The following is a 22,881-nucleotide window of genomic DNA, read 5'->3' as shown; positions in this document are numbered from 1 at the left end:
CCTAAGCCTGATAAACAGCTTCGGTGAAGTAGCTGGATATAAAATTAACTCAAACAAATCAATGGCCTTTCTCTACACAAAGAATAAACAGGCTGAGAAAGAAATTAGGGAAACAACACCCTTCTCAATAGTCACAAATAATATAAAATATCTTGGCGTGACTCTAACTAAGGAAGTGAAAGATCTGTATAATAAAAACTTCAAGTCTCTGAAGAAAGAATTATAGAAGATCTCAGAAGATGGAAAGATCTCCCATGCTCATGGATTGGCAGGATCAACATTGTAAAAATGGCTATCTTGCCAAAAGCAATCTACAGATTCAATGCAATCCCCATCAAAATTCCAAATCAATTCTTCAACGAATTAGAAAGTGCAATCTGCAAATTCATCTGGAATAACAAAAAACCTAGGATAGCAAAAACTCTTCTAAAGGATAAAAGAACCTCTGGTGGAATCACCATGCCGGACCTAAAGCTTTACTACAGAGCAATTGTGATAAAAACTGCATGGTACTGGTATAGTGACAGACAAATAGACCAATGGAATAGAATTGAAGACCCAGAAATGAACCCACACACCTATGGTCACTTGATCTTCGACAAGGGAGCTAAAAACATCCAGTGGAAGAAAGACAGCATTTTCAACAAATGGTGCTGGCCCAACTGGTTGTTAACATGTAGAAGAATGCGAATCAATCCATTCCTATCTCCTTGTACTAAGGTCAAGTCTAAGTGGATCAAGGAACTACACATAAAACCAGAGACACTGAAACTTATAGAGGAGAAAGTGGGGAAAAGCCTTGAAGATATGGGCACAGGGGAAAAATTCCTGAATAGAACAGTAATGGCTTGTGCTGTAAGATCGAGAATTGACAAGTGGGACCTCATGAAACTACAAAGCTTCTGCAAGGCTAAAGACACCATCAATAAGACAAAAAAACCACCAACAGATTGGGAAAGGATCTTCACCTATCCTAAATCAGATAAGGGACTAATATCCAATATATATAAAGAACTCAAGAAGGTGGACTCCAGAAAGTCAAATAACCCCATTAAAAAATGGGGCTCAGAACTGAACAAAGAATTCTCACCTGAGGAATACCGAATGGCAGAGAAGCACCTGAAAAATGTTCAACATCCTTAATCATCAGGGAAATGCAAATCAAAACAACCCTGAGATTCCACCTCACACCAGTCAGAATGGCTAAGATCAAAAATTCAGGTGACAGCAGATGCTGGCGAGGATGTGGAGAAAGAGGAACACTCCTCCATTGTTGGTGGGATTGCAAGCTTGTACAACCACTCTGGAAATCAGTCTGGCGGTTCCTCAGAAAATTGGACATAGTACTACCAGAGGATCCAGCAATACCTCTCCTGGGCATATATCCAGAAGATGTCCCAACCGGTAAAAAGGACACATGCTCCACTATGTTCATAGCAGCCCTATTTATAATAACCAGAAGCTCGAAAGAACCCAGATGTCCCTCAACAGAGGAATGGATACAGAAATTATGGTACATTTACACAATGGAGTACTACTCAGCTATTAAAAAGAATGAATTTATGAAATTCCTAGCCAAATGGATGGACCTGCAGGGCATCATCTTGAGTGAAGTAACACAATCACAAAAGAACTCACACAATATGTATTCACTGATAAGTGGATATTAGCCCAAAATTGAGGATACCCAAGATATGAGATACCATTTGCTAAACGCATGAAACTCAAGAAGAATGAAGACCAAAGTGTGGACACTGTGCCCCTTCTTAGAATTGGGAACAAAACACCCAGGGAAGGAGTTACAGAGACAAAGCTTGGAGCTGTGATGAAAGGATGGACCATTTAGAGACTGCTGTATCCAGGGATCCATCCCATAATCAGCTTCTAAACGCTGACACCATTGCATACACTAGCAAGATTTTGCTGAAAGGACCCAAATATAGCTGTCTCTTGTGAGACGATGCCGGGGCCTAGCAAACACAGGAGTGGATGTTCACAGTCAGCTATTGGATGTATCACAGGGCTCCCAATGGAGAAGCTAGAGAAAGTACCCAAGGAGCTAAAGGGATCTGCAACCCTATTGTTGGAACAACATGATGTACTAACCAGAACCCGGGAGCTCTTGTCTCTAGCTGCATATGTATTGAAAGATGGTCTAGTCGGCCATCAATGGAAAGAGAGGCCCATTGGACTTGCAAACTTTATATGCCCCAATATAGGGGAATGCCAGGGCCAAAAGAATGGGAATGGGTGGGTAGTGAAGTGGGGGGCGCTATGGGGGACTTTTGGGATAACATTGGAAATGTAATTGAGGAAAATATGTAATAAAAATATTAAAGGGCTGGTGAGATGGCTCAGTGGGTAAGAGCACCCGACTGCTCTTCCGAAGGTCCAGAGTTCAAATCCCAGCAACCACATGGTGGCTCACAACCATCCGTAACGAGATCTGGCGCCCTCTTCTGGAGTGTCTGAAGACAGCTGCAGTGTACTTATATATAATAAATAAATAAATCTTTAAAAAATATATTAAAAATTTTAAAAAAATGTGACATTATTACAGGGACAGAAAATTTGACCATGCCTCATGTTCCTTACCCATCACAAGTGAGACAGCAGATATTTACAGAAGAAAAGACAGGTTAATAAAAGAGAAGTAGAGCAAGTGTTTTCAACAAGCATTGCATATAGCATGGGAACCTTCTGAAATAAAAAAAGAAATGGTCCAGGTAGCAGTGTCCACTTACATGTTTAGATTTGATGTTGAATTTGACGGCTGTTCCCAGTGTCTGACCTAACTGTTCCAGTATGAAGAAAAGATACCAGCAGCCCTGTCCAAGTTCCTCTTTGCTCCTTTGTAAGGAATAATTCCTCCCATAATGTGTGGACTTAGCCCTATGGGTCTCCAAAGGAGAAGGGACGGAGTAGAAAGTGACCTTTGGGGGGGGGGGGGTTTATGGCTAGTTTGGGAGGATAGAGGTTCTGGTTTCAAAGACTCCTCTTCAGTAAGAAAAATATTTGTTGCTCGTTTCAAAAGAGAAAAAGGAACAGAAGACTGGTGGGCAGAAGAAGGTCAAGAGTACTGCCCCTAATCTGAGTCCCAATCAAATGCCTTGCAGTTTGAAGTATTTACTGTGCATGAGCACTGTATCTTGGGATATTATGTTCTCAGTCCCAACATTCAATGCTGTCTCTTATACCCAAAGCCTAGCCAGGGGGAAAAAAAACTTCCAAGTGATGAGATGTAGGTTCAGCCCTTTGAGGACTCAATTCTCCCTTCTGCTTAAAAAGGGGACATCAGTGAAAAGTCTGTTCTCCTGGGGTTCAGACTCCCCTATTCTCATCTGTCATGTTCACTTCCTGTTGATCTCATCTAGGCTGTGACTTTGAATTCCATCGCTACATTAATGACTTCCAAGTTTCTATCTTTGGACTGTTCTTGTCTAACTTCTGACTCTGTATTGCTAGAGAAGACTAAATAAACATTCTTGTATTTTGGTGTGTGCCAGACTGAATTCCTGATCCTTAACACCCCAAATCAGCAAAATTGTTCTCTAGGTTTTTCACACACTTAAAGAGTATGATAGCTTCTCAGAAATTCCACTAAGATCATCTTGACCCAAGTGTCTACCAATGCTCACCCAGCTCCCAGCAGGATCTACCAAAGAGTTCTCTCTGATCCCTGACAGACTCTCTCCTGCCTACTTGGAGCTCACACAGCAATCAAGAGCATGAATTTAAAGACAAAACAAACATCAAACAATCAAAAATCAATCAAAACAAAACAAACAACAACAAAAATGCATAAATTATGTCATTCTTCTCCATTTCTTAAAACCCAGACATAGTAAAAGTCAAAGCCATCCTAAGGGCCTTCAAGGCTCATCCACACTTACCTTCAAGCTCTTTTGAAAAGTCATTAGAGTTCCTGCATTATCACCAAATTCTAACTTACCTTTGCCATATAACTCATAGTTAGATAACTGTATTAGCAGTGTGTATACGGTGAGCAGTCATGAAGCTGGAAAACAGAGTTTAATACCTTGGCACCATTTACTACTGTTTTCTAACTAGTGTGCAGCTTGCCCTCCCAGAGGATGTAACATTCCTGTTAAAAGTTTTAAATAGGAAACCATTACCTACTATTTGTTGGGAATCCTGTGTACATTTTCTATATTATTCACAACAACCTTGCACTGTGTTTATGATTGAAATGACCTGCTCATTGATTAGCCTTAGATTCAGAGCTGTAGGGGACTTTCTTCAGTCATGTTGATGACAAGGAAAGCCAGACAAGAGTTCAGATGGGCCATGCTCCCATACCCCTCATTCCTGACTTGTTAAAAACATGAGACAAAAGAACAAATACATAGAGTGTTCTTCCTTTCTACATGTCTTATATAAAGTATAGCAAAGATAAAATTTTAAGCATTTTAATTCTATCATTGATATACTCTATACACACTCTGTTTCTCCTTCGTGTTTTCTTCTTCTCCTTTGTCTTTGCCCAAGTAGGTGGCAGAGGGCTCATAGCCATGGAGGAGGTGCTGCCTGCACAAACTCCTAAAACTGTAAAGAGAACAGTGAATTGTGGTAGATGAATCAAGTTCTCCAACCCTGGAAGCTAGCCAGCCTAATCAATATATAGATCTCCTTGGCTTTATCCACTAAATGTTCCTGAAGCACTGTCTATAAAATAAATATTTGTGTACAGAAATCACCTATTTCCATGCCCTTCCTTTGTGATTTTAAAAATATGTTCACACACACAGAGAAAAATGTTTGCTCCAATATTACAAAATGACACTAGTTGATGCCAAACATGTACCCAAAGGAATATTCTGGCTTTGTCAACAGAGCTCATGCAAGTTCAGCAAATGGACAACCAATCCATATGATCGTTGGGACTCCTGAAAAAGCACAACTCTGTCAAAACACACAATCAATTCGCTATCAAATATTTAAACAGCCTTCTTAGGCCTTTGGTGCCAGGTGTTTAATAAAATCCAGTGGAAATGGATGAAAATCCTTTCAGAGGCATCGCCGGGCATCCCTTGCTTTGCAGTTCAAAGGCAATCTGCGATTTCCCTTTGTCCAGGCACTCCCTTGCTAATCAATACAAGTTTTCTGACCCTAATGAGGATCTAATTGATAAAAAAGAGATTCTGTCTCTTACCTGATAAGAGCTATCCTAGAGACACCTGAGATAAAAAAGAAGCCAGCCCTGAAAAGGTGAGAAAGCAAGATGTCATGTATATAAATAAGAATGTTGCTGTGGTGTTTAAGGTGCCAGGATTCTACTCTGTTGAAGTTGGGCTTTCTCACATATAAGAGAAAATGTGAGCAATATCAACTGTTCGGTCATCTTTAGAATTAAGTATTAATTTAATCACATTATCAATTTCACTTTCATCAATCACCCAGCAAGTACTGTCTATTGCAATCTAACAGATTTAGAAACTGAGCATCACATGGGTTAAGTCACTAGCTCAATGTCAAGCAGCTATTAGGACTTGAATGAAGTTCTTTCTGAGGACAGGGACGTTTCCTTTTCAGCAGATCCATTAATTTATTGTGGGTCTTCAACTAAGATGATATATTTAATGGCAAATATATTGTTCATCCAATAAATATTTGTCAAATGACTGAACATAAGGAGTATATAAATATGCATGAATGAGCACATAATGTGTACGCAGATTCACTCTGTGGAAAGTATTACCATTTAGCCAGCAGAACAGCCTACATCCTGAATGGAATGCTACCATCCATGACCAATTATCAAAGAATTAGAAGACACAAAAACACTTAAACACCATTAACTGTAAGACAAACATAGCTTCTTTTTTTCTTTCTTTCTCTCTTGGATGAATTCTGAGGTTTCCTGGACAAATTTTATTTATTCAAATGAGAGCTATTGGCTTCAAGAAATTTTCTTCAAGAGGGGCTATTGAATGCAGAAATGCATGCATTGATACTTAATCTATTTCTGAAAAAGAAAGCCATCATAATTACAAAGATGGGCAAACATTAGCAAATTTTATGATATAATGTGAGAAAATGCTTATTACAGAGATATTTGCATTACTAGCAGATCTGTCTTTGAAAGTGTTGATATTTTGCTTGATTTTGAATGGCCCTTAATGGAGTCGGGGATTTTGCATGCCAGCCAGGTTGGAAGGCCAATTTACAGCTCAGTCTTAGACACATGGAAACCATGATTAGCCCTGGCTGAGAATCCCTTGGGAGGGACCCTATCACTGTCACTACTGGAGGCAGCTAATCTTTCCAGACTTTTCATCTTGAGAAATCCTTAATGAGGCAATGACTGAACTGAATGGAAAGGAGCATAGCTCTTGAGATCTGCCATTTTTGTTCTAATACACATCTTTCCCCCTATCCTTCCACTTACTTAATAAATACTTACATATACCAGTAAGTTCAAACCACTTTCTTTGGAGGCAGGTGGCCAAGTATCCATCCATTGTCCCTCTTCCTCACTGGAACCTTCTTTGGGGCCTTAGGAAGAGCTTCTGTTACAAAAGTCACATCCACAGCAGCAAGCTGTGTGAACCAAGGCAATGATGCTCTGTACTTTTGAATCACTGAGCAGTAAAATCTGAAGTGTGCTTCTAGTCACATCATTAAACAGGGTAGTAGCAGAAGGAAAAGAGAATCCCAACCACTGCCTTGGCTTTGGCTGTTCCAGAACCATCTTTCTTGAAGATTCTTCCTTTAGTAGTGTCTCCGTTTTCTGACCAGTTTGACCTGCCAGGAATGGTAGGTGGGTCAGTCCCTGTTCAAAAATTCCTCAATAGCCTTTAGGGTAGACTATTTCTGATGTAACTCACATTTCCCAGAAGCTGAGCCTTTCTCATCACTACACTAGGATGATCTTCCATGTCTTGCTCTCTTGATCCTTTCTTGGTGTTTTCTGACACCACCTTTCCTATAAAGCAGTTCTGCTCAGTCCTTGCTAGTCACTCTTTCTAGGGACAAAGTCAGCTGCAGATAACAATCTAGTAAGTTCCTTCCCAAAATAAACAACATATATGCATTCTTTGTATGTCCAGTGCCTGCTTCTTACCTACTCACAATAACAAAGGTTCTGTTGACACACTATGAAAACTGACATTAGAGATATCCCCACTCCTATATCAAAAGTTCATGGTCATGGAGAAACTTGAGAATTTAGAAAAGATTTTGGTAGACATAACTTGTGTAGATTACTGTAAAGAAACTTTAGAACATATCACAGGCTTGAGAGGAGTCGAGTGTGTCTTTATGAGGCTAAAATTTGTCTCACAAAACAAACAGAAAGATTTGCTAATCAAATGAAAACTCCCCCCAAAGATAAGAGATCATTCTAGAAGGATAGGGAAGAGTGAGGCAGGAGAGAGGAATGATGGATTTGTGTAGAAACAACAGCATTTAAGAGAGAGATGATGTTGTGGACAAGACTCGGCCTTAGAAAAAACTTAGAAACTAAAATGGGAGTCGTATGTCCTGGAAGGATGAGCCTCATCTAAAGATTCTTGTCATGTTATTTCCTATCCCAGTCAATTCAAGGATTTCACGTGAAGAACTAAGTTTTCTACTATTCACTTTTCCAACCAACCCACACACATATATCTATTCATGTGATGTTATTGTCAAGGATATGATATTTAGCTGTTGAGGGGTAATACACTGGGTTGTGGTTATATGTATGGAGATGGAAGAAAAAGAATGGAGAGGGAAGCATTCATTTACTTATGCTATGATGCATATGTAAAAGTTATGGAGCTCATTGCCAGGGCTATATTAGTGGAGGCGATGGTTCAATGCCTTTCAGGGGACAGCAAATATGGATGAAACAGATGTCATCATCATTGAAATGTATATGAATTATCAGATACTAAAGTACTTCTGTAAAAGAAAAACAGGCCCAGATAAAATCAAAGCTGGATGTGGAATCTATATCATACACTGACTGCTTAAAAACGTACAATTTGTAAAACAAGTCCACCAACTGTTCCTTGGGGGATATAAAAGATTCTACTTGCACATAATATATAAGTTACAATAAACTTTCACTTTTTATTTTAACCTGGCTTCCTGGGTCTTACTCAAACTTCAACTTCAATGTCAGAGAAAGGCTTTTGAACTTCTCTAGTCTGCCTTTGAGTTTGTTGTTCATCTTGAATTAAACTTGGTGAAAGTTCACTAACTGAGTGAAAAGCAAAGGAAAGAAACAACTGAAGAAGAAATGCTGGTTCCTTGTGATGGTTGATGTTGACTGTCAACTATAGCAGATAGGGAGGCATCTTGGGGATTAGAAAAGCACATCTCTAGGTGTATCTGTGAGGGTGGGTCCAGAGATAATTAGATCATGAAGACTCTGACTTAATCAATGCTAGTCAATAAGTATATTCAAACCTCCAGTAGACTGTTGAGATCTGGTGGAACAGTGGAAAGTGGGGCACATCGTCAAGTATGCATTCTGTCCCTTATCACTTCCTTTTAGTCCTTGTAACTCCCTGGCTGGCAGTAGGTAAACAGCTTTCCTCCAACAAGCCCTTCTACCACAGTGTTTTTGTTTTGTCACAGAACTCCAAACAATGGAACCAACCAAATGATAAACCGATATAAGCTAAAATGAAATGATATTCCTTTAAGTTCTCTCCCATGTGTTACTCACAACTAGGAGGGATCTCACCAACATGGTCGTACAGACTTCCTGTTGATAAGCCAAGAATTACAATTAGCCCATCCTAGAAACTTGAAAGAATCTTCTCTGGCTGACATTTCAGAGATCCGCCAACATAACCCCTGACTCCTATTCATCCAGAACAACACATTTTTATATCTTCAAGGTGCCATGGACTGGACTCAGTTGGTCCCTCAACCTGTGGGGAACCAGGATGTCAGTATTCAGGTGGACAAGGAGTTGTCGAAGTTACAGACACTGACACAGAGAGAGTGCTGTATCTGAATGTAATGTCTCAAAGCAAGCATCAGACTGATAATACAAAAGAAAACAACAGAAGTTAGGTGACACATCAGCCAAGGTACATTGAAGTTATCTGATACAAAACAAAAAATGCATACATAAAGACTACCAGGGTGGTCAGGCATGGTGGTGGTGCATGCCTTTAATCCCAGCACTCCGGAGGCAGAGGCAGATGGATTTCTGTTCAAGGCCAGCCTGGTCTACAAAGTGAGTTCCAGGACAGCCAGGGCTATACAGAGAAACTGTCTCGAAAAACCAAAAAGAAGAAGAAGAAGGACGAGGAGGAGGAGGAGGAGGAGGAGGAGGAGGAGGAGGAGGAACCAGGCAATGTTTACAATTGAGATAAGATCAGCCCTATCTAAAGTCAGCTATTGACAGGACCCAGGTGAGGATTTCACACCCTAGCCACAATTTATGCTATTCCTCTGAGCCTTGTGAAAGCTTGCACCAGGGGGTTCTGCTCTTGCTGACCTTTTCATGAATAATGCAATAGTGTAGTTCTACTTTAAACCACAACCCTCCTTCTTCCTAGACCATTGTAAATTCTTGCATATGGGAGTAACTTGGCTACTCTTTTAAGTGTCTGTAGGGAATTTCCATTTGTCAGAAGAACTCACCAACTTTCTTCTAATATGTAATGTAGTCTGTCATACCTGACTGTAATGAGGATTCTAAGTTTACTTTGCTAAACTTGCCCTGAGATTTTTTAGCTCCTATCCAGTAAAAAACTACAAGAAAGCATGCAAGACCCTCCACACTATCACAGGGACAACTTTGGAGCATTTGTGCTATGGGGATGCCAAGGCTCAAAGAGACTAAGTTTCCATAAAACTTTTTGCCTCAGGACTGCATCCAAGCTTTTGGGCCTGTCTTTACTGGAATGGGTGTGGCATCAAGGCTATTGAAATTACCATAAATCTGGTCAATTGGATGACTTTACAAATAATTAGCCAAATAATTCATGTAGCGTTCCTCTCATCAGCAACAGGCCAGGCTCCTTCCTCTGCTAAGGAATTAAGAGCTACTTTTAATAACTCAAGAAATACATCATGTGCTCATAGACAAGTAAGTTACTTGAGGTGGGCTCTGAGATTTGGTCACAACAAACTAGTCATTATGTACATGTTTGACTTGAATGGTTTCATCTACAGTTGCCAACCAATTCATAGAATACATGGTTATCAATATTGTCTCCATTTTACAGATGGTATAGTCAAGACTCTGTTAGGACTAAGGGTGTGAGTTTGTTGATAGAGTGCTTAAATGCACAAAGCCTTAGATTGAATACCCAACTCCACATAAACCTGATTTGGTAGTGCACACACAAAAATCCCAACATTCAGGAGATAGAGGCTCCTATTGCTCCCCACTCCAAAAAAGTAAAAATACACTATCAGGTCATCACAATGGTTCAGGGAATATTAGCTATGAAATTAGCTCTCCACATATTGTGAGCAGACCAACAATCTCTCCCAGCCACATTGGATGCTAGTCTTGCTATTCAGGTTTACCAGATCACAGTGATGCTGTCAGCAGAAGTTGAGTCTGAGTGGGCAGGAAAAAAAAGATCAAAATCAAAGACCAGGTCTTTCAGATTGATTCAACATCCTGGCATCTCTCCTGCCTGCTCAAAAACTCATGCCCAGATAGGAAGCAGTGTGAAACTAAGCATACAAAAAATGTTGAAAGGAAAACCGTATTAGGAGAGCATGGTTATAGAAGTCCAGGCAGAAGCAGCTAATCTCCCATCACCAGACACTGCTCCACAAACTCTCAGCCCTTCCCGTTCATCACAGTCATCTCCCAACTGCACATGGAGAAATAAGATCTGCCCACTCAGCCTCACCAGAAGGCTGGAAAAGTAAATGAAAATGCCTGAGAAGTGTTTAAATCTCATTGAAACTGGTTAAATGAATTCAAGGTGTTCTTTTTATGTATTATTAAAAATTATCATTGGTATCATAAGTTGCAGCCATTCAAGTAGCTTTACTTGTGTGCATGAAGAAACCCATTTGTGCCACCCACTCAATGGCTTTCATGAAACTCTTCTTCCATTTGTAAAGAAACCCAGTAACTACTTATAAAGCCATTTTCTTGGAATTATAGTTTAAATAGCAAGTTTCTGGGGAGTAGTATACTTTTTAACTTTTTAATCCTTTGCATATTCTCATTTTGAGTGGACTCTTGGTGTGTGTGTGTGTGTCTGTCTGCCTGTCTGTCTGTTAGTCTGTGTGTCTATGTCTATGTGTTTATGTATTTGAAAGCCATTCTTTCCTGGAACTGAGAAAAAAATGACTGCATCTTCAGGTGAAATGCCAAATCAGTAACAGGAAAGTGGTTTAAAGGCCTTTGACGGTCATCCCCAAATTAAATAAAATTTAAAAAATTAAAATGTTGTAGTAATATTTACAACTCCCATGTTAAAATAACAAGAGCGGGAGAGGGAGAGGGAGAGGGAGAGGGAGAGAGAGAGAGAGAGAGAGAGAGAGAGAGAGAGAGAGAGAGAGAGGCTGTGTGTGTTTGCATGTTTCCTTTCCAGGGATCATTGCACAGGTAAGCCTGGTGTTTGTTGTAAAGCTCTTTATAGGAAGCTTTTTAACTCAATTTAGTCCCCACTTTAAATTCTGTATCTTGGGGCAAGAAAGCCTTTTTTTTTTTTTTTCTAAGAATGGAGCCAAGTAATAGTCAGCCTCCTGGACAGCCGGAGGCTTATGAAAGTCTTACCCATGCCTTTCATCTCTCCATAAAGCTGTACACTCTCATGATTACCCCAAATGACAATGTTTGCTGTGATTCTCTTTAATCAGATTTGAGCAATTCTGTTTAGTTGGGGAGGGGGGAAAATCAAATGCCATTTCCCTTTCAGAAGGCTTTCCTCCTCATAAGAGAAGTGCATTCTGTTATTCTGCATTGCTCCCCATGAGAGATTCTTTCTTTGAATGTTTTGAAGCTATGATTGTTGTGTATCAGAGGCTCAGCCATGGCCCCATGGTGGTGGATTGGATTACTTCCCTGATTTCTTACCTGCAGTGTAAGGCTCCCATGTAGATTAGGACATGGTTTAAGAGGAATTATCTCCCTTTTTTAATAGATCACATACTGAGTTTGAAGCTCCAAATTCAACAGAAAATCAAGTTAATTGTTCATTTCTTCCAGGATATCCCTGAAGGATAATTGACCTCTGCAGCGCAAGTTCTTAGTGGGAAACTAAATAATTAAGTTGAAGGAAATACATTTTTTTTGTTCACGATTCCAGTTGTAAAGCGTTTGTGTGGGTATGATGAGATCATAACCCTGAGTGAGTTTTACACAAAAGATAAATGCACTTCCCCACCCCAGCCTGTTTTGAACTAATTATTTTACCCAGAACACACATCCAAATACTATTATAGATAAAGCCTTTCCTCTTAAATCATAAAACTGAAATATTCTCAACAAAGTCACCCCCTTTTCATCTAATCCTTCACCCATTGGACTAATCCTTCTGTTGACAAAACAAACTGGAGATGCAAAATACATACAGGCTGGTAATAAGATATGGTTAATTGTTTTTCTCCTCAGTGGGCATATCTCTTCCATATTATTTTCACCTATTATGTCTAGCTCCCTCTGCCACCAACTTTCAGGAAGAACAATGATTCACAGTCATCAAAATAAGTGGCAAGGGATGGCACCCCCAGATTCCTAATTTAATAAGAACGTGGACCAGCCCTAAGGAGGTGGTTATGCTTCTTATAATATTCAAAAGCATCTCTACTCAAAACAATGTGGAACAAAATACACAATCCTAACAAAAACAGGAACTCACTGAGAAGAACATAACATATGCCTCCAAAACCCACAGAATTACTCTTCAATTATAGCAGTTATGACATTTCCTAGGGTCAATTCTAATTTAAATCAATTCAGTCAGTGAGAATTTTAACTTAACAATTACAACTTCCAAAAGGAACCATGTCATAAAACACCACAAGGACTGGAAAGACAGCCTAATAATGTCCGCAGCATGGCCTGAGGCTTGAAAAAAAAAATCTCCCTTCCGAGAGGACTTTTTAAAAGAGCTCACTGTACATCCTGAACCACTCCCCCAAATCTCAAATTTGTACATTGCTGAATCAGTTTGTGCACATTTGGAAAATGACTGCTTTCCTGCAATTTTCTGTAAGCTATTCCCAAATTGTTCTGTTGAATGTTAGTGAAGAATTATATTTTTAAACCACCTCTGAATCCTAAAAGCCCATGGCACAGTGTTCTGTTTACGTGAGCAATTTAGCTTTATTAAGCAGCATGACACAGACAAAGTGAGTGAAGATAGCCCTGTTACAGTGTGTGCTCTGGAATCATCAGCTTGGGACCATGCTTCAGTTTCTATCCTTTGTCCATAGGTCAAATGGACCCCTGGCAAGGAGCGACACATCTTCTGTCTACTCCTCGGATGAATCTGACTCCTCATTTCAACCTGGATATTTTTAGAGGAAGTTTTCCAGAAGTAGAAGCTTGAAGAATAACTGTGCATAACATGTGTATTTTTATGGTCTATGTTTTGTTGTTGTCTTTGTTGATTGGTGGTTGGCTGGTGTACTGGCTAGTTTTGTGTCAACTTGACACAGCTGGAGTTATCACAGAGAAAGGAGCTTCAGTTGAGGAGATGCCTCCATGTGATCCAACTGTAAGGCATTTTCTCAATTAGTGATTAAGGGGGAAAGGCCCCTTGTGGGTGGGACCATCTCTGGGCTGGTAGTCTTGGGTTCTATAAGAGAGCAGGCTGAGCAAGCCAGAGGAGGCAAGCCAGTAAAGAACATCCCTGCATGGCCTCTGCATCAGCTCCTGCTTTCTGACCTGCTTGAGTTCCAGTCCTAACTTCCTTAGTGATGAACAGCAGTATGGAAGTGTAAGCTGAATAGAATAAACCTTTTCCTCCCCAACTTGCTTCTTGGTCATGATATTTGTGCAGGAATAGAAACCCTGACTAAGACAGCTGGCTAGTTGGCTGGTTGGTTGGTGTTTGAACTTAGACAACATCCCATGTGTTCCACAATCTGGCCTCAAACACACTATATATTGGAGAATGCCTTCGAACTTCTGATCCTCCCACCTTGACCTTGTGAACCCTGGAATTACAGATGCACTAGTATTTCCCAGTTTATGTGACAACGGGGCTTGAACCCAGAGCTACCTGCATGCTAGGAAAGCACACTACCAATCAAGGTTTGTCTCTACCCCTCGTCCTTTCTTTCTGTCTTCGTTCTTTTACCTCAACATGAGTTACAGTAATGACTGTTTTCAGTTTGTGCAATATGGGAAGAAGATTCTTCTCCCACCAGCGAGTTTAAGTTCTCTGCTCTAAGGTCATTCGCTCTCAGGATGAATGGAAATAAAGCAACTATTGAGAGAGAGAGAGAGAGAGAGAGAGAGAGAGAGAGAGAATACACTCATGTAAAGTTATTAGCTGACTTACAAAGTGGTATTACAGATGGTTATTGAGATATGCTACGTGTCTGCCCTCTAGTCTCACCCTGACTAGAAAAACGGCTCTACAAGAACTGTGCAGAAACTCAAGGCACAGTTGTACCATGCACCCTGGTGCTTCCACGGGAGAACGCATGTTTGTTGTCCAGCAGCGGCCACGCTATCCATCTTCAGATACCCTGCCTTCTCTGAGGTTATTGTATGAATTTAGACACGCCATTCTGGAAACTAAATTAGCCTCCATTTCCTGGGAAGTCGAACGCGGGCAGACTAATAGTGGCGCAAGTGTAATTGGTTCCCAACACATGTCACCATGTGTACTTCTCCAGCCCTAGAAAAGATGCATTATGGAACTAATTTTTAAATGTTAATGGATATTGGACATTTGCCAGACACCCAGCTGTGCACAAAATACTGCAATGGTAAATAGCTCTTGATCTGTTTAGAAACAAATGATGATGGTTTTCAGAATTCCATGGGACTCGGACATGGCAACAGGCTCAGACTCAGGGACTGACCCTATTAACAGCATCGTAGCGAAGCATTCTGATTTTTTTTCCCTTTCAAAATTAAGGAGTGAGGGACATTGTGTTAGGGCTTAAATTATTTTTTTATTAATATTAAGGAAAGTCTAGTCCCTTACACCTATAACCTTACCTGTGTTAGAGAAGCTCTCTGACAAGTGTTTGGTTTTGTTTGTCAGGTTTCCATGGGACCGGGTCAAATTGAGAGTGTCTCCATCAATTAGCTTGGATGTAAACACTGCATTCTGGGTGACCTGCTCACCTATGCTTGCAACGAGATCTTCGGTCTCCTGCCTCACACCAACTACAGGGCTAACAACCCTGCAACAGGTTTTCTCTCCTCTTGCTCTGATTTCCTTGCAATTTTAATTAAAGTCAATGGACAGACAATGCCCTACATTCTTCCTCCAAAAGTTATTACTAATTGTGTATAGTTGGCCAGTCAAGCCTACTAACAATGGCTTTTCTTTCTTTGTTTCTTTCTTTTTCTTTCTTTCCTTATTTCTCTCTCTCTCTCTCTCTCTCTCTCTCTCTCTCTCTCTCTCTCTCTCCTATTTTGGTGATGGGCTGCTTTTTATTAAAAAAATAAAAAACCATCCGGGACTGTATCTTTTTTTTTTTTTTTAAAGCATAAACATGGGAGCAAAATAGAGCCTGGGCACTGCATCCTACAGTGCCTAGTAGAAATTGACACAACTGGGTGGTGCATTTGGCATCTAAAATGACATCTGAGGCTATCAGCACAGTTTAAATATTTCATCAGCCAGAGAGAATATGAACATGAGCCTGGCTAGTCTGACATCGCGCCTGCAGCTCAGACTTGGCAGCTCAACCGCTAGCAGTTTGTGCAGGTTGGAAGCACAAGATCGTGAGGAAAGAAAGAGCCGATTTCTCTCTCTCTCTCTCTCTCTCTCTCTCTCTCTCTCTCTCTCTCTCTCTCTCTCTCTCTCTCTCTCTCTCTCTCTCTCTCTCTTCCTCTCTCTGAAATCATAGGGAGAAATCTCAACCCATGACTTCACTTCTACAAACTTTGAGGAGGACTTTCCAACCAGTCTCCTTGCCTCTCCGTAGCTTATTTTTAACTTGTTGGCAGTAAGGTTACAGAAAAAGCTATAACCCTGGACAATTTTCTTCAATAGTAGTTGAGAGAGAGAGAGAGAGAGAGAGAGAAAGGCTTTGATGTTTGACAGTTACCAATTCAAATCCTAGCTCTGTTAGTTACCAAAATGGTGTGATGTGCTGCAAATTCATTTCTCTAAACTCTTATTTCCTTTATTCCCAATACAGCCATGACTGAGAGAAACAAGATCTTCAGTCCTCAGTCATGCTGGGGAACAGGCAAAAATGTCTGGTTCACCACTGTGGCACTAAACAAGTTTGGGGTTTTGTTTGTTTTTCCTAATTTGAGTTCTCTGTTCCTGATAGTTCTCATTTGCCTGAGTCACTGAGAGAGGAGGAACAATGGCCCTATGGTGTCTTGTATCCAGAACTGTATAATGTGCTCCAGAGAAAGGCTGATCAGTGTCAAACACAAAAACATCGTCTTCTCTTCTGCAGGCACTTTGAAAAATGACTTTATAAACTTGGATTCAGCGGTCTTCTTGCATGGGAAGGCAAGAATGGAGTGACTGGAGAGAATAAAATGAAATAATAAAATTATGAATAAAAGAATGAAGTAAAAATAAGTACAGGCTGCCGGGCGTGGTGGCGCACGCCTTTAATCCCAGCACTCGGGAGGCAGAGGCAGGCGGATTTCTGAGTTCGAGGCCAGCCTGGTCTACAAAGTGAGCTCCAGGACAGCCAGAGCTATAAAGAGAAACCCTGTCTCGAAAAACCAAAAAAAAAAAAGTACAGGCTGACAGCATTCATTCCAGCTAACCCTTTATAGTCTTTATCAACAGTTCCATCAATGTGTTCCCAAATATACTTCCCTGAGACAAACTCAGGTTTCAGAGCCCAATAAAGTCTCCCTGGTAGAGGAGTAATGACCACACAGCCAGTCCAGGGAGGAGCCAGGTAAATTAACAGGTAGCTGAAATTAGATTCTATAAAGCAGAGGTGACGAATACCAAGCTAACTGGCAATGTATAGAATTCATAAGAGAAAGAAATCACAAAGAAAGCTAAGACCAGTCATGGGGTAGGGAAATACTACATCACTAAATCATAGAGTGTGTGGTTCCTGCTGCTTCCCTCTTGTTGGCAATGAAGGCTGCCCCAGAAAAAGTAGAAGTGTCCCTTCAACTATTACCCTTTACCAGTTTAATCTTGATAATTCTGTGCTATTTCTTTTGGGTTGTTCTCCCTACAGGATACCACACTGCTAAGTATATGAATGCTTAGGTCTTCCATGTCTAATCCAAAAGCTCGGGCCAATATTGTAAAATAGGCAGCTTCTAGGTTTCTTTTGTTTAAATATTTATTTATTATTATATCTAAGTATACTGTAGGTGTCTTCAGAAGAGGGCATCATATCTCATTACAGATGATTGTGAGCTACCATGTGGTTGCTGGGATTTGAACTCAGGACCTTCAGAAAAGCAGTCAGTGCTCTTAACCGCTGAGCCATCTCTCCAGCCTAGCTCAGTGGTTAAGGGCTAGGCTCACAACCGAAAATATAAGAGCTCCTATGTTTCAAGTGAGTGGGAGATAGGAAAGCATTCTGTGACAAAGGGTACATAGAACAAGCTGGGGCATGATATTCCACACAGCAAGAAAAACACAGATGAGAGTTGTCCTCAAGTATTTCTCCAGGACCCACCTCCTGGCTCCTCGGTTTTGGAAACCCTAGAACTTCTTTCTGTGTTCATGAGAGCCACACTGTGCATTCTGATTTAGGTTTGTGGCCACAATTTTGAAATAAGGCACTAAACTTAGTTTTCTTCATTTCCCCCAGTATTTACAAGGCTGTGCCTGCTTATACTGAGCAAACAGACCTGGGACTGAGTGTCTAAGAGAAAAGTACATATTGTAACTGTTTGTTTTGGAAAAGTAATTTCCTCTATCAGTTCATTTCCATCAATTTTATCAATTCACTTAAGCCTCCTAATCCAAACGATATGCCACATACTGCAGCAGAAGTGGAAGGAGATTTCTTGGGTTTTTATTTCTGCACTAGAATCTCAGGCAAGGCTCCTGCCTACTTAACTCCATTTTCATAGCTCTTAGTTTGGTGTCTGTGAGTCTATCATGTTCTAAGGCTCTGTGGCAAAGGAAGAAGCCTGTGTTCAGCCCTTCAAGCTGTCTGAAGTCATTATGTGATATGATGTCTCACCCAGGTTTTGCAGCAATATGTTCGGGGTGGGGGGCGACGTTGAGAACAGAAAAACCACTGAAGCTTCCCTGTATGCTGTGAGAATTGATGAATATTTCCATTTTAAAAAAAATGCAAGGTAGGCGCAGGAAAAAATATACAATCTGGTTCCTCGATAGATTGATACCCAAGGCAGGTTTCACAGATATACTAATTTGAACAGATCCATCTTTGGAAATTTTTTATTTACAGAACTCATTGCTGCCTCCTTTTAATGTAATGAGATTTCATAATGAAGTCCAAATACAATCTGCTAGAGGAAGAGGGCATGTAATACTGATTCTAATAAGCCTGCCTAAAATCAATAACGTTGTTAGTTTCCCTGAAACCAGACTGCATTGGCTCACAGAACCATGTTCTGCCTACAGCACAATATTAGTGGTTTTATGTTTTATTGGGCAAATTTCTTCCATAGGAGAGATAGATAGAAACTTAAAGACATGAAGAAATGTTATTGAATGTATCTTTAGGCTCCTGATGACCCCAAATTTGTTTGCTTCTCTCTTTTAATCAGTCCTTGGTTTTCATGGAAATCACTTGACAACATTCTTGTGCTGCTCATTTGCTGCACCTGATTCTCCATCATCTTTATTCCTATCTCCCCCTCGGATTCCAAAGGTATCACACTAACAGGAAAATGCATGCTGGGATATCTCAAAAGAGGCCATAGCAAGAGAGCTCTGTGCAAATTCTTGCTGTTTCTCAAGACCTCAGCAATAGGATCCTTCCATCCAGGTCATTGTCTAGGTAAAATGTAAACACTTTGTGGTGGGGACAGTGTGGCTCAGGATATAGCAGGTGAACACTGACTATGGAAAGGGAAGATAAACTCCCAGGAAATCTTAAACATTTGAGGAGGACCTACTGGCAGCAGAATAACTTCATGATTACAGACAAATATCTAGAGGAAATATAATGGGACAGAAACATGGACATTTCACAATCTTAATGACAAAATCGGGAATCTGCTCTCTGTCAAACTACTGTCCAAGGCTTTGGGTCCAATTCACTAATTAGAGGACAAATGCTGTCATTCATTAGCTTCACATTTGCCAACGTGCCATTGGTGACAGCAATCAGGAGTGTGGTTAAGACCACTTTCACGGACAATCCTCTATGTGCTATCTCTGGGCTTCCCCTCCATGAAACATTCTCCCTATACATCTCATCTATTCTTCTCGGGCTAATAGCCACCTCTGTCACTTCGAGGGCCACACTCCTCTTCCTTGTGCTCAGAGACTCTGTGAGAAGGAACAACCAATGGAATTGTTGCTTCTGAGACCATGAAACTTGTACCCCCTGATGAGACTTAAAGGCAAGTGTAATTATGTATAGTAACAACAATGTGATATACTGTATGTCACAAATCACAGAAGCAATAGTATGTCACAAGTGAACCTTGAAGTGTACAGATCTATGCTGTCTATAACGGTCACTTGTATTGACTGTTCATTGTTTCTATAGACTCCCTTAAACTTCTCATTCTTCTTAAATCAACCTAGATATATTCCCTCGCTGTCTCCCAGAGCTGATTCTCTGAATCATTTTCCACTGTATAGGGTTTCCAACCCTAAACACCAACCCCCCAGTTTTCCAAGCCCTGGTATCCCGCTGGGACATAAGGTGTCCCTATGCTTCAGGTGGTATGGCTACAGACATCTGAAGAAACACAGTAGAATTTCTTCATTCAATTTGGTATTTTCTTTGTTTTTCTCAATTTACATTCTAAAGACGAGATCACCTTACATCTATTTGTGAAATTAATACACCACATAGAGACCATCTACTGGGGTTGATTTAATTCATAACATTTTTATATATACTTCATATGTTTTCCCATATGTATTGAAAAACATCTTGACAAAATATACTGCATCTTAAAGATTTGGTGTAAGTGGTGTATCCATGGAAAGGATCAAAAATACACACTAATTGGCTGAGTGATTACAGAGGAGAGCCAAGATACAGGAGCAACAGAAAGCATCCTTGGTTGTGTTCTCTTCCTTGTATGCTGATGTTGTGCAGTCAAATAGATCAGAAAAGCTTTCTGGGTCCTGGACATTGCTTTGAACCAGAACAGTTGAGTCTGGTTCAAGTTCAATTAAACTAAACAGAGGAAAATGCCAGAGAAGGAGCAAAGCCAAATTAGCCTGAGGGATCTCCCTTTTAATTTTATTTTCAAGGCTAAAATCAAATCATCTGATTCTCATTCAGTTCCTACTGTGTACAAAAACGTAGGCACAAACACACAGGTACCTGGGAGTGTTCTTGCTTCTTGAGCTGGGCATCTTAGGGAAGTACTGAGTTTCAGGGATGAAAAATACCATATTTCATACATGCTTCCTAATCCAAAGACAAATGATTGGAAGTACTTGAGTCCCTTGGGCTTATTTATTTTATTCCAATGACTTAGATTTGTAAAATCATTTTGATTTTTCTAGTTGAACCAAAGAGGCTGGAGCAACAGTAGCCATCTTGCTTTCATGTGGAGCCTGAGAATTAAGCCAACAACTTGTTCTCAGAAGTGAAACACTTCAATTGGATAATCCAGACTTATTTTGACATTGCTTCTTCAGAGCCCTGTGATGAATCAATCCTGTGTACTTGATAATGTGGCTGCAACCCCTGGAACTTACAGTCCCGACTTTTACCCATAAAGACAGAAGGGAGGAGAAGCCCAGACTCTGGGAGGATGTTAATAAAGAGATAGTGGCTGATGTTCGGTACAGAGGATGCTATTGTGCCTTAAAACCACCTACATGGAAGCTTCTTGCAGGGTGAGGTAATGCTTTTCTTTGTATTCAAGACATTTTGACCTGCCTAATCCCTGCCTTAACATTTTCTACCAAAGAGAAGAAAAAAATCTTATCTAGAGGTTTTCATCTCTACTGCCTTCATTTTTGAAAAACATGGCATAAGCCAGGAGGGAGTTGCCAGAGCATCTATAGAAGAAATCTTGGTTCCCAGATTCCACCAAGACTAGTCTGCTCAGGTGAGAGTGTGGACTACAGAAGCTAACAGCTTCAGGGACAGGCGGGAGCCACAGAGCTTCTGAGACAGTCCCTGTTTTGGGCTCCAAACATCCAGGCACCTTCCCAAAAAGAGGAGGTCTTTTTCAGAGTACCTGAGGGAGCCATCTTGGTCCCTGGATCCCATTGAGACTAGTCTGCACAGGTGCTAACAGCTTCTAGGACAGGTCCTGTTTTGGGCCTTCATCTTCTGCCAGGAGGCAAGTCCAAACACGAGATACCTGTGCACCTTCCCTGAAAGAGGAGAGCCTACCTGCGGAGAGTGGTCTGACCACTGAAACTCAGGAGAGAGCTAGTCTACCAAGTCTACTGGTAGAGAATAACAGAATCTCGAGAGGAACAAGCTCTAACCAGAGACAACTATAACAACTGACTCCAGAGATTACCAGATGGTGAAAGGCAGACATAAGAATCTTACTAACAGAAACCAAGACCACTCACCATCATCAGAACCCAGCACTCCAACCTCAGCCAGTCCTGGGCAACCCAACACACCTGAAAACCTAGACCCGGATTTAAAGGCATATCTCAGGATGATGGTAGAAGGCATCAAGAAGGAATTTAATCACTCACTTAAAGAAATACAGGAGAACACTGCTAAAGAGTTGCAAGTCCTTAAAGCAAAACAGGAAAACACATCCAAACAGGTGATGGAAATAAATGAAAACCATACTAGACCTAAAAAGGGAAGTAGACACAATAAAAAAACCCAAAGTGAGGCAATGCTAGAGATAGAAACCCTAGGAAAAAAATATGGAACCATAGATGCAAGCATCTACAACAGAATACAAGAGATGGAAGAAAGAATCTCAGGTGCAGAATATTCCATAGAGAACATCAGCACAACAATCAAAAAAAATGCAAAATGCAAAAAGTTCCTAACTCAAAATATCCAGGAAATCCAGGACACAATGAGAAGACCAAACCTACGGAAAATAGGAGTAGATGAGAATGAAGATTTTCAACTCAAAGGACCAGCAAATATCTTCAACAAAATTATAGAAGAAAACTTCCCAAACCTAAAGAAAGAGATGCCCATGAACATACAAGAAGCCTACAGCACTCCAAATAGACTGGACCAGAAAAGAAATTCCTCCAAACACATAATAATCAGAATAACAAATGCACTAAATAAAGATAGAATATTAGAAGCAGTAAGGGAAAAAGGTCAAGTAACATATAAAGGCAGGCCTATAAGAATTACACCAGATTTTTCATCAGAGACTATGAAAGCCAAAAGAGCCTGGAAAGATGTTATACAGACACTAAGAGAACACAAATGCCAGCCCAGGCTCCTATACCCAGTCAAACTTTCAATTACCACAGATGGAGAAACCAAAGTTTTCCACGACAAAACCAAATTCACACATTATATTTCCATAAATCAAGCCCTTCAGAGGATAACAGAAAAAAAACCAATACAAGGACATAACCCACGTCCTAGAAAAAGCAAGAAAGTAATTCTTCAACAAACGTAAAAGAAGACAGCCACAAGAACAGAATACCAACTTTAAAAACAAAAATAATAGGAAGTAACAATTACTTTTACTTAGTATAT

Source organism: Mus caroli, unplaced genomic scaffold, assembly GCF_978045245.1.
Source record: "Mus caroli unplaced genomic scaffold, Mus_caroli_1 scaffold_3, whole genome shotgun sequence".
NCBI lineage: Eukaryota > Metazoa > Chordata > Mammalia > Rodentia > Muridae > Mus > Mus caroli.
The sequence above is the reverse complement of the archived record's forward strand: the minus strand, read 5'-3'. Positions refer to the sequence as shown.